Source organism: Schistosoma mansoni, assembly GCF_000237925.1.
Source record: "Schistosoma mansoni, WGS project CABG00000000 data, supercontig 0170, strain Puerto Rico, whole genome shotgun sequence".
Taxonomy (NCBI): Eukaryota; Metazoa; Platyhelminthes; class Trematoda; order Strigeidida; family Schistosomatidae; genus Schistosoma; species Schistosoma mansoni.
The window spans coordinates 458829-464901 of record NW_017386057.1 but is presented as its reverse complement, the minus strand read 5'-3'; positions in this window follow the sequence as shown (position 1 = coordinate 464901).

Below are 6073 nucleotides of genomic sequence, written 5' to 3'. Positions count from 1 at the left end.
ACGTAGACTTCGTGCCATAGCCACCTACGATGGTATTTGATTAACGAAAGATTCATTAATTCAATTATTTTGGCATACATGTTAATTTGGTTATTTATTCACTGAAGAAGTGGCATATACTGAGTCACGAAACGTCAGAAAATCTAATTTTTCTACTCATTGGGATATTACAACTACATTAATTTATTTATAACAATCTATCCAATACTCAGTTTATTCAAAATTATCAAATCAAAACTTGGTAATGATACCTATATTCCCCTTTTGTTATTTCTATCAACTTTTGTATGAAACCTAATAGAATTTTTTATGAGTTTGACTATAGAATAAATATTTAGTTATATTGATGACGAAATTCCTAATGCGACGAAAACTATTATTGTTTATGCAACTAGATCGCTTAACAAATTATAACAGATCATGAATAACAAGGTTCACAAAGTAAAATCAATTCATTCTATCACACAGTTACAAACAGACTAAGATTAAGAACAATATGATTACAAACAATTGTTTGACATACGGTAATGATATATTAGATAACTAATAGGCAGTAGATAAATTGAAAATATCCTTGTAATATTCAAAAGAATAATTAGCGCCAATATCATACTATTTTGTAGAGTTAGCTGTTACAGCCGAACTTATTTATGGAATGGGAAAGACTCCAATGATTTTCTTTGTCATAGTTACAATGATTGTGATTGAATAATTATTATTTCATACATGATCTGGTTGATACTTTTGTATTAATTTGATCTTGGTCCGAATTATTCCAATGTATTGTGTGATCATTTATTATTTTTATTGAGATTATACAATCCCTTAATATTTTTTATGACTATTGGTAATTATAACCTCACCTCTATTTCCAATTTGGATGACTACTCTTTCGATCAATCTTGACAATCTTTAATCATATATTTTAGGTCCTATTCCTCGCATTACAACTGTCGGTTCCATTTTGAATAGCCATCTGAAGGTCACTACCTGATCCACATCAAAACTGTGTTTATAACTTAATGAACCCTTATGGTGTTTGTAGCCAAAATACTTGACAATATATTTTCAGTTCATTCTACAAACCTTGTTATTATCATTTAATCTGGAAAAACAGTGGAAAGAAGTTTCGCTATGGAATTATTGATCTCAGAAAAATTATTGTTTCATTTTATGTAATGAAAAGATTTGAGTTATGTTTATTTCCCCAGTTTCTTCTGCTAGGTGACGTATGAATATCTCATTCGATAGAAAATTATAATCATTTACTATCGATCTTTATTATTTGACTGCAAACAGGGGTCAATAATTATATCACCAGAGAAAAATTTATTTTAGACTATAAGGCAGTAAATATTGAACTGTGGGTTAACTGATTAATCGTGGGGTTCTATATACATCAAGTAAAAATACTCTTGCATTTTTTGAACTCAGTATATGAGCTCGTTTCAGCACTTCTGTCACAACAAAGATGAACTCGAGAAATGTAGTTCTGGGAAAATTATGTATATCTTTTTCAAAATCGAACTCGTTGAAGTGAACACAAGTGAATGTCGCTCATAATTTATGCATAATATTGATTTAAAGTAGGATATAATCTTGCCGAAGTAAATACTTTGATACAACTCAAAAATATTAAGTTTCTTCATAGTGACCCATTTATTCTCTTTGTAACTAGAACATTCAGAAAGGCTGTTCTATCTCTCTTTTCTTCCTCATATGCGAATTTTATAGACGGATGAACTTCATTAAATCGCTCGAGTGTTTCTATCGAGTCATTATGGTCGTTTCAACGGATGACGTATCGTCCATATTTCAGTAGTAAAATGAAAACTTGTCAATACGCAGTGCCTGTAGACCGTTTTTTAGTTTAGCGAGGAAAATGTCAGCCAATATGGGACCTAGGAGTGAACCAATCGCAACACCATCTATTTGTCTATGTATGTCACCATTGAATTTGAAGTTCATGATCATAGTAAATTTTAACAATAATTCCTTGATGATTTCCACAAAGAATGTAGCCTCTATTTCTGTTCTACAAGTTGTTCACACAAATATTCCAGTCTCCCTGAGTTGGACATTTGTAAACAATGATGCTACGTTCGAGTCAGTCAGTTACAACGTAGGATCAGGCACATATATGCATCGGTCCAAGTCACCATACCTCGTTAGCACAACAAGATGAACACCGGATTCATAGAAGTAATTAATTTAGTGGTGGTAGTATATAAAGAAAGGTTGTATATAAGGATATAGTACAGGAAAGAAAAAAGTTATGAAGCAATTTTAATCTCAAGGTTTAAGGGAAGATAAAGAGTGTATACACCTACGCCATTGTGATCGATTCTGATCCATGTCACCCAGAGTCTCCAACCATTGGTTACGATAGTCACGCGGACCCCAACCAGGTAGTATGCATCTACCAACATGGCTCAGACTAGAAGTTAGTGACTTCAAACACTGATGCCATGTTTTGGTTTGGCCGCCCCTAACTCTCTTCCAACCATCCCCAATATTAGACATTATAGAGCGTCGTGGTAATCGGTGTTCAGGCATACGTAACACGTGGCCCAACCATCTCAGTCGATGAAGATTCATGACTTCATCAACTGATTTACCATCACTTCCTAATACCCTGCGTCGAACCTCACTATTACTTACCCGGTGATCCCAGCAGATGCAAGCAATATTTCTAAGACATCTGTGGTCAAATACTAGTAACTTACGAGTATCTTCTACTCTTAATGGTCATGTTTCACAGCCGTAAAGTAGAACAGAGCGAACTGATGCGCAGTAAACTCGTCCCTTAATTGGTAGACGGATGTCTCGTCTTCGCCATAGGTGACGTGAGTTGGCAAAAGCCAAACGAGCTTTTTGAATCCGTGCTGAGATTTCGTCAGACACCATCCAATTAGGACTGATCAGACTTCCAAGATAAGTAAAGTTGTCGACGCGTTCGACTACTTCACTCCCAATCCTTAGTTCAGGAGTTGACGCAGGCCAGTCCTGGAGTAACAATTTACATTTGGATGGGGAGAAACGCATCCCAAACATCCTGGCATTATTACTCAGTTCTAACAGAAGACTGTATTTTGTCAGCGTCTTCACCAAACAGGACTATGTCATCTGCGTATTGTAAGTCGATAAGTGAACCTCCTGGTAGAACATCAATTCCTGAAAATTCAGTCGCAGAGAGTGTTATTTCCAGCAACAGGTCTATAATGAAGTTAAACAAAAATGGGGATAGTGGACAGCCTTGACGGACACCACTTGAGGTTGTAAAATCATATGACAGTTCGCCACAAGCTCTCACTCGACTGGTAGTGTTCGAGTAAAGAGCCTTCACAAGGTTTATGTACTTCTCAGGTACACCTTTTAATGACAGACACTGCCACAGAACCTCTCGGTCTACAGAGTCAAATGCTGCTTTCAAGTCAAGAAAAACTATCATTGTCGGACGCCGATAAGCATGTCTGTGCTCTAAAACTTGACGAATGGTGAATATGTGGTCGATACAGCCACGGCCAGGTCTGAAGCCAGCCTGATTTTCTCGTGTTTGCAGTTCACGAGTCTTAGTTAGGCGCCCGATAATTATTGAGGCTAGTATTTTAGATGCTATGTTAGTCAGACTAATCCCTCTATGGTTATCACAGGATGATTTTGGCCCCTTCTTATATATTGGGACAATCAGAGATTGTGACCAGTCAGATGGGATTACGTCTGTCTCCCAGATTTTAGCCAGAATATTAGTCAGCCTAATCGCTAAAACTGGACCACCATATTTAAAGACCTCTGGAGCCAATCCATCTGGACCAGCTGCTCTTCCTCGTTTCAGATTAGTTATAGCCTTTTGAACTTCAAGTAGGGTCGGGGGGCCTACTTCAATGGTCCATTTAGGTTTTCTGGGAATAGTGGGTAGTTGTGCAGTAGCTGAAGGCCAGCTAAACTGCTCCTTAAAGTGTTCCGCCCATCGTTCTAAACGTTTGGGTTGAGAGCAGATAGTGGTTCCGTCTTTTTCCGAGATCGTCTCACTTACACTTGACTTATTAATTCCGGTTTCTTTTATTAGTCTGAATAGTTGCTTGGTGTTGCTTACAGCCGCTGCCTTTTCCATCACTTTTGCTTTCGTTGCTCACCACTGCTCACGATCGTTCCTTAGACTTTTAGTTAACCTAGATTTAATTTGTTTACGCTCTTCGTCGTGTTCAGAGCCTGATGGGATGAGTTTACGCGAATCCATCAGTGAAATAGACTTAGAAGAAATCCACTGGTTTTTTGTAACCCTTTGGTTTAAATAACTAATAGATGTTACTGCTGTTTCCACAGCTGTTCGTATATCTTTCCAAGCAGCATCTGGGTCAGTCTCGTTTACAGAACTGCTTAGATGTGAACTCAGTTGTTTCTGGAATTCGCATTTGGCTTTCTCGACCTCCAGTTCAATCCTAATGTGTCTTCTTAGTGTACTTTAGCTGCGTCCATTGAGGCGCAGACAAATGCGCGCTGGTATTAAAGCGTGATCAGAGTCTAAACAAGTATTCCAATACGAGCGACAATCTTCCATTGAGCCTCTCCAACGATGACTGATGACAATATGGTCTATTTGAGTCCATCGTTGGTTTGGTGCAGGTGGTTGCCACGTTAGACGATGTTTCTCCTTATGCTTAAAATTAGTGCTTGCTAAAAATAAACGATTGTCTGAGTACAGTTGCAACAGACGATCACCATTATCGGTTCGTTGAGCAGGAATACTAAAACACCCACCTAAATGTCTTTCTGTTTGATTTGAGCTGCCTACCTGGGCATTAAAGTCACCCGCTACGACTACTATGTCTGAGCGCTTAGCTTTCTAAAGAAGCTCAGAGAGCTTTCTGTAAAAGCCATCTTTCACTTCATCATGGCTGCAGTCAGTGGGAGCGTAGGCAGAAACGACGAAAAGGCAACGACGTGTGTCCCTATCCTTCTGAGTTCTTACGGAGCCATTTAGCCGGACAGTACACAGGCGACTGTTAACGGGGATCCATTCTAGTAGTGCCTGTTCTGCCCTTGTACTTAGTGCTATGCCTACACCTGCAAGTCCACGAGAACTAGCCAACGGGTCGCCAGATACACGGAGGGTGTATTTCGTTGGCATTATCGTTTGTCCTTTAGTTTTTGATCTTGTCGACAAAATGGAATACATTCTTAATACTATTCTTCACTGTGTTTGTGGAGTGGTTTTAAAACGTTTGCTAACCGATTTATTAAAGTATGATAAGGGGAATCATACATGTCTGAAATTGGTTTTAATGGGATATCCGGTTTTTGTACCTTCGATAGTCCGTATAATCTATTTAAATGCGTACTTATAGGCTTAACTGTTTCGTATGTGTGTGGTCGAATTACCTGTTGATCTCTAAGCTTTTTAGAGATCTGGTCAGTTCATTCTCTATCTTATTATTGATGTCTTTCTCGTCACTCAGTTTCTCGAATTTTAGATGTGCATTCAAGATGTTATTCATCTTATCAATATAGTCTTTTGTTAATTAGGACAGTTCCTGTTCCTTTATCAGGTTTCTTAATAATCATCTCTTCGTCATCAATAAATTCATTAACAATCTACTTGTGTTTTTAAGTTAAAATGCTTCTGTAATTATATCTACTGTTTTTAAACTAATAGCAGCAATCAAGCACATTTGATTAGAAAATGTTCAAGTTCTTGACCAGAGGTTGGAACCAGATCTGATAATTTAAGTTCTCGAATTAGATGTCTGAATCTATATAATTTATGTGGTTTCGTGTATCACAGAACATCAGACCTAGTGCTAATACTTTTTCTTGATTTAATCCAGTACTGGAAAAGTTATGAACATACCTTTTAGGTTCAGTCTGAAATTTATTTTTAAATGATTGGTTTTCTAGGCTTAGGTTACAAAGATAACTAAAGATAGATGTATGTAAAATTGGGAATCATTTCAACTAGAAACAAAAATCGTCATAAATATTGCAAACGGTCAATTTTTTCAAATTTATTTTAAAAGAATGGAAATAAAAGTAGTTTGGTTGAAAAAATTACAATTCATTTTCACAACTGACT